Genomic DNA, 11,358 nt, shown 5'->3' on the forward strand with positions numbered 1-11,358 from the left:
CGACTTCTCGGACTCTGGGTTTTCATCTGACTCCAGGTCTCTGGGAGGCCATACAAGGTTTCTCATTTCAGCAGCTCTGCAGGACAAATGGTGCATGGCTCTGTAGTCTCCGGACACATTTAAAAGCCCCATTTACTGTTTTCTTCTCTGTGCATCAGGTTCCCTCACCGACCTGCTCATGGCCAGGATCTGCAAGGTCCTTATGGGGAGGGGTCCTTCCAATTTTTCCTGACATGCCTCCAAAAACTGCTTGGGTAATGATGTTTTTAAGCTACTTGAAGCATATACCAGAGGAGCGTCAGCACAGGAAAATATCTTAGAAAAAGGAACTCACATAACACCGCTTTATAGCTGACTTTGACCCATTTTGAAGAAAGTTGCTCCCTTTGTTAGTGTGACCATGATGTGATGTGTGTGGCCTACACTTTGATCTCCTTTTCAGATGGGAAATAAACAGACACTCCTGCCCGCCTGGCTGAGTCAGCAGCTTTGTCAGGCAAGGGGCCTGCAGCCTCCTTTGTGGTTGTCCAATCTCTTGAGCCAGTAGCCAGAGATCTCATCCCAGACCCAGGACCTTAGCCTGCCAGGCCAGGGGTCTGAAAAATCCACACATTCTGGACTTTGCTTTGGGCTGAAGCCATCCCCTCTCCAAAGGATTCTCAGACTCCATAAGAAGCTTTGGAACTTTATTCTCATGAAACACTGACCTAATCTTTGCATGGAGACTGCTATTTACATTAAAATTGGTCACATAATGAAAAAAGAAAAAAAAGTAGTTCATTAATATGCTAAGAAGTGCTAATTTGAACATTGCCGAAAAGCAATTGCAAATTCCATTTTGCAACTTGCAAATGTGATGCAGTGCAAATTAAGGCTGATGGACTCATCTTCAGACATTCAAACTTCATCTGGATACTTCCTTAGCATCCAGGTCTCAGCTGCATCCACCGGCTTCAAGACCCAAAGGGGTGACTTCTCCTTCATTTGGGAAGAAAGAGTGTACCTCCAGTAATGGGAGGGTTCCACTATGAGCCATTTCTACAACGACATCTGGTGAGTCCAAGTAAGGGCATCACGAGGGGTGCTGCTGAAATGACCCATAGCGAAAGAACAGAATAACTCCCAATCTTCACCAACACAAATCCTCTGTAAGAAGGAGCCATACCAGATTCACAACTTCCAGCCGGATCCCAGCCTCCAGCTCTCTTCCGACAGGTGACCTGTGATGCCCTGTTGACTCAAACTGGCTTGAGAAGGTAGCCTGAGATGCCCTCTCTCTGCTGAGGAAACCTGTGGGGGTCAGAGCCAGATTGGCAGGTGTCAGCCACTGTTCTCCCAGGGGAGCACCAGGGGCAACTCTGTGGATGGGAAATAAATTCCTGAGGACTATGTCACACTCAGGAGTTCCTTCCGTCTTCCTGCCACCCTCCCTGCTGTCTACACAGGCAGTGGAATCAGAACTTACATGGAGTGAGGCTCCCAAGTCAGCACATATAGGGCCATCTGCGTGGGCCTCGGAAGACCCTTAAGACAGGATAGCATCGGATACCAACATCCTTCTCCTGCTAAGTGCAGCATATTCACCTTCCTCCATTTTGGTCAGTTATTCCTTCTTCTGTCGAATACCAGACGAGGTGGTTGGCTGGCTTTGGGGGCCGTACTATATTTTTGAAGTGTGTTATCTACAAATATATAAAAACTCATTAAACACCGCAAGATATTCCAGCTCTGAGAGGCACCAGTCAGGGGCCCCAATACTCATTGCCAAGGCTTGCCACCTTGGCAGGGTCAGCACAGGCGGAAGCCCCTTGTCATTGCCCCACTCCAGGTGGTTTCCCTGGAGGATGAGCAGCCCCACCTGCTGTCCCTTCAAGTCAGGAGCATTTAGTCCTGACCACATCCTCAGCTAGGCCTCAACTAGACTTTGCTCCCTTGACTCCCTCCCCACTGCTTCTCAAAAGGATCCCCATCAGACAAAAGGATGAAGTACAGAGATGAAGGGACCTGGGTAAGGCAAGAGCAGAAACATTAGTATAGAGCCAGAAATAAGCTTAATACAGAGTCAGGTGAACATGCGGTGCCAAGAGGGACATGAAAAACAGCTTCCCCGGAGGCAGAGCAAACAGGGAAACAAGAGGCGTGAAGAACTCTGTCCAGATAACTGAAAAGGCTCTTCTGCAGCTGAGGGCTAAGAGAAGTTTCTCTGGTGGGTCCCCTCCAAGGGAATGGACATTGAAGTGGAACCCAGAAACCAAGCATTTGGCAGGTCAGCTCCTGAAATGTTGCTCAGTAAATGCCCACAACAATCTGAAAAGGCAGTTTTCCCAGGTTGTTCCCTATCCCTGAGACACAGTCAGACCTGTATGTGTGTATAGGTCTGACTGTGTCACTCAGTCGTGTTTGACTCTTTGTGACCCCATGGACTGTAGCCCGCCAGGTTCCTCTGTCCATGGAATACTCCCAGCAAGAATACTGCAGTGGGTAGCCATTCCCTTCTGCAGGAGATCTTCCTGATCCAGGGACTGAACCTGGGTCTCTTGCATTGCAGGCAGATTCTTTACCATCTGAGCCACCAGGGAAGCCCTAGTGAGACCTATGTTTATCTCTAAAGTGTGTGTTTGCAGAGGATGTTTCTACTCTAAGATGGACATGAAAGGGAGATGACAGAGATCCATCCCACACGCACCTCACTATGGCTTCTGGGCCCCCCATGCTTGTCCCTCACACCAGCCACCCGGGAAGGCTCGGGGGAGCTTGGGCAAACTGATGCTTTCTCATCACCCAGGTTTCCTCTCAAATGCGCCCTGCTCTGTGACAAGTCTGCTCAAGCTAACGGTGCCTTCCTAGCACCTACCACCATCCGGAACTCCTTCCCAACTACTAGAATGTAAACTCCATGCAGGCAAGAACTTATCTTGCTCAAGCTAAATGCCAAGCACAAGGAATTTTGCCTGGTGCATGACAGATATTTAATAAATACTTGTGAAATAAATGAACTAACACACCCTTCTATATAGCATGTTCTATGGGCCAGGCACCGCTAAGCCCTTTTAAAAAATAATAACTCTTTCTCCCTCAGAGTAGCTCTCATACGTAAGTTTTATCACTAACCCATTTCACAGATGAGGAAACTGAGGCACAGAGAGATTTAAGTCATTTGTCTAAGGTCACACCGCTAGTGGGGGATAGGACCTGGAGATCCAGCTCCAGAGTCACAGCCCTTGATGCCACAGCTGATAGGTGATGGGGGCAGGATGCCTGGCTCACAGCCAGCAGTTTTCATCCTCTTCCCCAAATTCAGAAACCTTGTTACACTCCTGCCCCTCATCCAGAGTTGCTCACACTGATTCCAGAGATAAGTAGCCTAATCCATTTAAAATCTTCTTTTTTAACGTTGTTGATTTTAGCTGAAATGCAAAGTGCAGCACAGAGGAGCCCAGACGGCATCCACTGGAGAGTCTGGGATTAGTTCATTAATAGGTTCGGCTGCTGCCCACGAGGCAGCATACCATTAGGAGCTAACTGCTTCCGACCACGCGCCACTTAGAACCGCACATTTGCAAATCAGCTCAAGATGCAGATCACCGTGAGAGATGGCAGTGTGAAAGAAAGGCATTTTTCATTTGTTCTCCTAGTAATAGCTATTATGGAATACGATTGGTGTAGACAATGCAAAAAAGTAGTTTTTCCCATTTGTTTTCTAAACCAGCCAACATACCCCATTCACACAGCACAACTCTGTGGGCAGCTGTGGGCATCTCAAACAGAAATCCTCCAGGAAGCAGTCTGGACCTGGGCAAACCAGACACGCCTGGCCTGGCCTGGTCCCCACATGCCTAGGTCCAGTGCTGAAAACACTGACAGTTTCTGCAGAACCCAGGAGAGGAGAATACACGCTCTGGGGAAGGAGCACCCTCTCTGTAAGGAAAGACCCCAGCTGAAGCCTGCAAAGTGGCCTGGCCCCCTTGTCCCAGAGACGCATGCTCTGGTGTGACCGTGTCATGTCTGTCATTGAACAAACTCCACCCGCCACTCTGTGCATCATCTCCATCCTCAGAAGACGCCCTCTCTCTTCTTCATTGTTCTGAGTATCCATGTGCTTCCTTTGCCTCCTGGTTTCTGCTGCTTCTGAGCTCCAGCTTTCTTGTGACTCCACTCTCCATGACCTCCCAAGGCCCCATTCACCTTGCAGCTTCCTTGCTGCCTTCAGCTTCAAGTGTGGTCTCCCACACTGAGAGCAAGCACTGCCTGGAAAAATAGCCAGAGAAACCAAGAAACTATCCTCTTCTCACTTCACCTTCCCAACTCTTTCCTCTGCAAAGAAGTATCTATGGGGTGTCAGGTCTCCTGGCATCCAGGAAGGCCAAGGAAACGGGTACCACTGGTTCTCCCCGAGCAAAGTTTAGTTTATCAGGCTTGTAGGAAATCGGAGCCAAAAAAGTAAAAATTAAGTTATTTAGGAGAGACCCTGCCTGAATGGATCTATCATTTGAGAAAAGTGGGCTGGCCCATTCCTCTTACTAATGGAACTACCTGCCTACTGGGGAAGATGGAAAACACTGTTGCAAGAAAATATCTTGGCTCCAAGAAATGCCAGCTTATGTTAATGCAGGAAGCCCAGTTTTCAGACTATTATCTTTCTCACTGTTAAGTAACACATTGAACTTCTGGGTTTATGCATCAGTCTCACAATTTTGACTAACGTGAGTCTATACCTAAGACAGATCCACTTACAGAATCTGAATAAACTCCAATTTCTGGATTGTGAGTTGAGAATCAAACTCAAGCTGTGATAGATTGCTAGCTAACAAAGGCCACTCTGCAGCGGCTACCTCTGGTTAATGATCTCCCTCCCTGCTCCATACCAGGCCCTAGTAAAACTCATCCTGGAAAGGAGAGAGCACGCAAGCACTCACAACTTAAAGCAAGTGATTCTTAACCTTGGCTACTGAGTGGAGTCAGCTAGATCTTACCCCAGATACTCTAACCTAACTGGCCAGGCCTGCCCCATGGGCACTGCCCACCTCGTGGTTCTGTTGTGTGGTGAAAACCATTGACTAGAGCTTGGAAGCCCTCAGGTCCATCTCAGCTACCAGGGAAGTGTAAAAGGAGGGACAACCCACTGCAATTCAGAGCAGAAGCCTCTAGAGATGGAGGAAAACTTCCACCAAGGGCATAACTCACCTTGTCCTCCTCCACCACTTCCTCACCGAGTCCTGCCACGATGGCACTCCCCAAGAGTCAGGTGTCTGCGCTGGCTGATAAGAGGAACTGTGAGCTCTGGCTAAAGTTTGGAACTGCCTTTGGATGCAAGTTAAACCTATAATTAGAATTCACTGCCATTCCAATAATAGAGGACTGACCCACAGCCCAGGACTCCAGCGGCACCGGCTTCAGGCCAGTGATTGAAAACCTCAGTGGACAGATTTGCCACACCTTACAGCCATCTCCTGGTGGGCTGTCCCCTCTGATGTCCAATGAGGAGGAATTGAATTATGGCCTCAGATGCCAGAGAAGTCACGGAGCAGGGGTATGGGGGTGCAGTGGAAATGGCAATTATGCATGGACCTGGGTGGGCCACTGGGGACAAGGCAACATGGGAAGACAGCCAATCTCCCCTTAGTCCTTCAAGTCTCCTTCCAGAAACCCATCGCAGTGCCCGCTATGGTAGAGAAGCAGCTGCCATGCTGGAAACAGCACAGGGGTGTGAGCTTCGCCGAGAACCACCCCTGCAATGGCAGGGTCAAGACACCACCATCAGCCTTCACATTCACAAGTAATAAATATGCTCAAATTAAAAATGCATTTGCCCCACTCATTGTACCTCTGTTATGTATCATAACATGTAAATACACATTCCACTTGTCTTTCACTTATTATTTACTTTCTGTTCTCCTGTTGGTCAGCAGAGGAAATAATAACCATCTTCCTATGTATGTGTCTCAATATCACTAATATTCTTTAAATTTTATAGATTCTCCTTTCAGATTGAATGAAAGCTATCACCTTTGGCATGGGACGCAATTGAAAATTTTGTGAATTATATGCCTATTCTGCTCCTATTTTCCAAGCTAAATATCTAAGATAGAATATTTAAGAATATTTTATGACCACTCGAAAGTTCTTAAGAATATGGTGAGAAGAAGTGTGGAGCCGATACCATAGTTGGAATCAGGAGACTCTGATTTGAGTCCCAGCTTGTGCACGAAGCTGTTCTATGACTCTGGCTATAGCATCTCCCTGGTTTTCCGTGTCCTCAATGAACTGGGAACACCCTTACCTGGCCTGCCCACCTCGTGGTAGTATTAGGAGCATCAACAGGTGCCCTACGAGGTAAGAAGCTGCAGGAAGCAGGGAGCAAGCAGCAGGAAACCCGTCACCACAGATGGGGCCCTGGAGAAGAGTGTGGGCTCAGTTAAGGGAGGAAAGTAGGAACAGCAGGTTCCCCAGAGGGACCAGAGTGTTCCCAGAGCCCAGTACGCACTGGAACTTCAGAGGAAGGACCCTCTAACAAGAGCTTAAGTTGGGGGCTCCCCAAAGCCAGGCGACTGAGACAGCTTGCCCACCTCATTCTCCCCCTGCCTAGGGTTTCCTCTGTGGCTCACAATGGCCAAGTCCAGTTGGAACCAGCCAGCAAGGACCACCCACATGACCAACCTCCAGGGGCAGAGGGAAGGGTAGAGAAGGCTGGAAATGGATGGGGTAGGGGTCATAACCAGCACAGAGGCTTATGCACAATCCAAATCTCCATTCAAACCCAGGTATAAAAGCCATGGTACTTCGCTGCAAAGGATTTTTTTAAATGCCTCAGAATTCAGCTCCCCTCAACTAACAAAGACCCTCCTTGATGCTGAGTTGAAAGGGACATGTAGTTCTAATCGGGGTACTGATGAATCGACTCTGCCTTAAGAAAGTTCAATACCCAAGAAGGCAAAATTTAGCATAGAATCAAGAAAGGTTCTTCACCTTCAAAGGGCTCTCCTAATGCAAGGATCCCTCCCAGGGCTCATTAAGCAGCAGGCCCCATCCCCTTCACTCACACACTCTCATGCACACACACTCACACGCACACACACACACACTGTCAGAGGCTGGCAGGGGCTGCAGGAGGGGGAGCCAGGAGAGCTGCAGGCGAGGGAGGGAGCTTGCCCACGGGTTAGTCACTGGCCACAGCCAGCACCCTGTACCTGCTTAGTCTCTGACACTGCAGTGTCAATGGAGAAATAGGACATCTGGCGCCGTTTTGCAGTGTGCGTACCTGTTTGGTCTCTGACATTTCACTGTCAGAGGAGAAATATGACATCTGGAGCAGGTTTTACAGCACCATAAGCAACCAGGGTGCACCCGAATGCTTGTTTTTGTCCTGGAAGTCCTCAGTAAACGCCCCGGTCATATCCTGGAATTTCATCATAGGAGAATATCATGATGTAGTAACTGGGTGGATCTCAGAGGGTCAATCCGATCCCAGCTTCTGTTTGGCAGATAAGGAAATTGAGAGGCAAAGAGCAGATGTGACTTGCTCAAGACCACAGACACAGAGCAAGTCAGGGATGAATGAATTCAGGCTTCCTTGGCGCCTAGTCCTGTGTTCCTTATCCCCCCATCTCCACCCCTCAATGAGTGAAGTCCATGTGAAAATACCTGAGGATAGGGTGTCTGTTAGGATATAAAGAGGACAAGAGTACAGGGTCTCAAATTTAATCGCTTGAGTTCAAACCTCTGCTCCATTTGGCTGAGTGAGTTTGAGAAAGATATTTCATCTCTTTCTACGCCTCACTTGTTTCCTCTGTAAAATGGGTATGAAAAGCATATACCCACTTTAGCGAATCATTAAAAGGATGAGATGGGCCATATAAAGTGCTTAGTACATAATGAGCAATAAGAAAAAATGCCCAGTTTTGCCTGTTCATCGGAATACCAACATTAATGATAAGCATTTTCTCAGCCAAACTGAACATCCCAGGCATGGGACCCAACGTGATTCAAGAACTCAGTGACGCAACGGAAAGCAATGGTCTTCCCATCCTCTCATGAAAAGTGAAAGTGCATTCTGGTACTGCCCTGGGGATGTGGAACCCAGGCCTGCGGGGGGTAGGATGGAGAGAGGAGTATGACAGGCTGTTCCAGCCACTGACCTTCCTGGGAAACTGGTCTGTCCACGTGTCCCTAGCATCCAGGAGGCTGAAAAGGGGTAAGATTGACTTTTTTGTCATTTTATTTTATTTTTATATTGGAGTATAGTTGATTAAAAACATTGTGTTAGTCTCAAGTGTACAGCAAAGTGATTAAGTTATACACATACATATATCCATATCTATTCTTTTTCAAATCCTTTTCCAAGTTAGATTATTACAGAATATTGAGCAGAAGTTCCCTGTGCTATACAGTAGGTTGTTGTTAGTGATCTATCTTAAATATAACAGACTCACAGACTTAGAGAACAAACTTATGGTTACCATGGTTGGGGGTGGGAAGGGATAGATTGAGAGTTTGGGATTAACATGTATACACATGTTGGTTGTAAATACCCAAACTACGAGACCTGTAGTCCCCACCGCCTTGACTCTGGATCCTGGCCCTCTCCTTCTGCCCTCTGCCAAGCGCCTCCTTTATTCCTGGGAGTCTTCAAAGGGAGCTTCTGAAACACAGATTGCTTCATCCACCTACTGTGGACACCACCCCACACTGCCATGCTCTACCCTCTTCAGCCCTCTTCAACGCCCCGCCCCTCTATTTCCATAGTAACTACCTGGTGCTACCGCTCCAGACCTCCAGGGGGTGCTAGACCAGTACTCGTGATAGAGCTGAGGGAGGCAGGAGACTAGGTCTCAGCCTTTCCCTCTCACCCAGGTCCTTGGGTGTCTCCCCGTCTTTCCTCATCTTCAGTAACTCTCAAGGTCATCCCCCACCCCTCCTGTCCTTTGGTTCCTCCCCCCGCTGCCCCCAACCTCAGAGGGCTCCCCTCTGGGTCCTCCACTATCAGTACACTTTGGGATCTATGCCCAGCTACCTGGAATTGATGAATTATAGAGTAAGGCACCCCAACATCTACTGAGGCCATGATTAGGGCCCCCACTGGCCACAGGACATGAAATTTAAAAATTAAAGAAAAATAAAATTGCTATTGTTTCTGGATGGAATATCCGGATAATCACAGGAAAGGAGATCTTAAAACCATAATCATAATCATCTGTGGTCTTTGTTTGTGTAGACCTGGCTTAAGGCTTAAATTTAAACCCTCAGTGATGCTAAAAACTCCACGAATAGCTCATTTCCCAACAAAACTGCCATACAGGGAGGCAAATAATTTAAGTAGGGACAATGCTTCACCAGTATGCACATATTAAAAGTTGAAAATCACAACCCAGGGAAAGCCAACGCAAGCATGAAGGAAAAACAAACTTTTGTTTCATTGCTTCCAGCTGGAAAGATCTCCCCTTTCTGAAACTGTCCTCAGTTTCCTGGCCAGAGCCCTTTTTTTCCCTCTGAGCTGGGGTATCAAGGGGGTGACTGTCACAGATGGAGTGTTGAGGTGCAAATCCCTCCTTGGAGGTGCAGAGGCAGGAATTTCGAGGGGGAGAGACCCAGCCATCAGTTCACAACTGGAAATTTACAATGGATGTGTCTCCTCGTATCAGATTAATGGATGGAAGTGAGGTCTCATTCCTAACCCTAGGAGCACTTTAGCACTTTCATACAACATTATGTTTTCTGAGTGCTCCCCTTCCCCCCAGAATCAATGTATGGGTTATAGATTATTGATCACTAAGGACCCAGACCACAGCCTCTTGTTCAATGTCAGAATGAGAGCTATTGTTCTCCTTCCCAGGCTTCTAACCATGAGTCACCGTACATTTTCAGACACACAGCAATTATTCATAGTCAAGTTATCCTACCCAAGCTTATCAGGAATTTAAACGGAAAAATATGTACATGTGCCTTCCTGTGGCAGCACTCTATAGATACACAGGGAAAGTCAGGAAAAAACGTTATTGGTCCAAAAGGAAACTTGAAACCGTTGGCTTTTAATACGCAGCAGTTTCCACGAGACTAATATCGCCATCCTGTGAACCTGCCAGCAGATAGAAGCTACCACGTTATTGTGGTCTGTTCCTGAGGACAAATAAAGTATGCCACTCTTTAGTGTTGTGTGGAGCACGCCACGCTCTAGACAGAAGTGTTTCAAGTCAACACAATATGAAAAAATTCAAAATAAAATGAAAAGTGTCTGAAAACAAACCAACATAAATATACAGCAGTCCTGTTAATTATGATTATTTATGATCCTAAGAACTGGCATCATTACTGTGGTTTCCTTTCCAAAATCTCACAAACTTGTTACTATACAGCAGTTTCGGAGTTCTATAGGCTTAAAAAGGTGGTGTGCTGGAGGCGGAAGTCATTTGGGGCCGGGACCACGTGTGTCCGGCTGCGGGGACCGGCTTGTACACGTGCATACATGTGTGTGATGCTGATACACGGTAAAATCCTCTTGGTCCTTGCAACGTCCCCTGCCCCCAACATTAAACTGCTGGTAACGCGTAACAGACGTCTCTGATGAGCACCACCAATCTATTAAACAAAGTGCTCCAAGCGCCGGCAAGGGGACTGAAGAATGATCTAGAAATCCGCCCCCTTGGGGGAAAACAGCCTAAGGAACATCACCGACAACACTGAATATTTCATCAGGGATGACAGGACTTTTCTCTTCCTGGTCCCCCACCCCCACCCCCTCCATCACCCTGCCTGCCACGACCCCCCGCTTCCCAATTTTTTCTCCACTCACTTGACAACTAGTCACGGCCACATCACCGCCGTCCCGCTGTCCTTGCAAGCTGACCTCTGTAGTGTGCGGTGCCCAGTGGTCATGCTGTCCTCGTCTCTCTCCAACCACATCTGACAGGAGACGAGGCGATCACCGCAGCGGCTCCTGGCACCTGAGACGCCCTGGGACTACACAGGTAAACCAGGGAGTCCGTGTTGTCTCCGGACCAACAACAGAGGGAAAGACATGACACCTCCAGCCAGGAGCCCACATCCGAATATTCAAAAGTTTCATCATGCGGGTGATGAAGGCGGCCCTCCCAGCCTTCCACGATGAGGTGTGCGCGAGGCAAAGGGGGCGGGGAGGGGGGGTCAGGAAGGAGCACCCGGCCCTGTCCTCAATCCAGGGTGAAGAAAAGCTCAGATGTAACAGGGCAGTGATGGCAAGTCCAGTGGGGGGTGTAGTGGAGGGAGGTGGTACTGACCCCACCCACTCTTGGAGCCCCTCCCGGCACGCTCCAGCCCCCAGACATGCCTGCAGCCACGTGGGAGCTCAAGGCCACACCTGCCTACTGACTAGCCCCAAGGAGACAA

General features: G+C 48.2%; 1 long non-coding RNA gene across 3 annotated transcripts; it reads right to left on the reverse strand.

Moving 5' to 3' along the window:
- Nucleotides 1–710: 710 nt before the first annotated feature.
- On the reverse strand, nt 711–11,025 carry LOC129631489 (uncharacterized). 3 transcript variants are annotated; one of them, XR_008704048.1, is made up of 5 exons: nt 10,787–11,025; nt 7,259–7,396; nt 1,466–1,682; nt 1,166–1,290; nt 711–1,084 (listed from the first exon to the last, which is right to left on the reverse strand). It is a non-coding gene; the product is annotated as an uncharacterized LOC129631489 (long non-coding RNA). The 3 variants fall into 3 exon arrangements; XR_008704046.1 differs by having other exon boundaries at nt 711–1,290; XR_008704047.1 differs by lacking the exon at nt 7,259–7,396 and having other exon boundaries at nt 711–1,290.
- Nucleotides 11,026–11,358: the final 333 nt, after the last annotated feature.

Source organism: Bubalus kerabau, chromosome 17 (genome assembly GCF_029407905.1).
Source record: "Bubalus kerabau isolate K-KA32 ecotype Philippines breed swamp buffalo chromosome 17, PCC_UOA_SB_1v2, whole genome shotgun sequence".
NCBI classification, from domain to species: domain Eukaryota; kingdom Metazoa; phylum Chordata; class Mammalia; order Artiodactyla; family Bovidae; genus Bubalus; species Bubalus kerabau.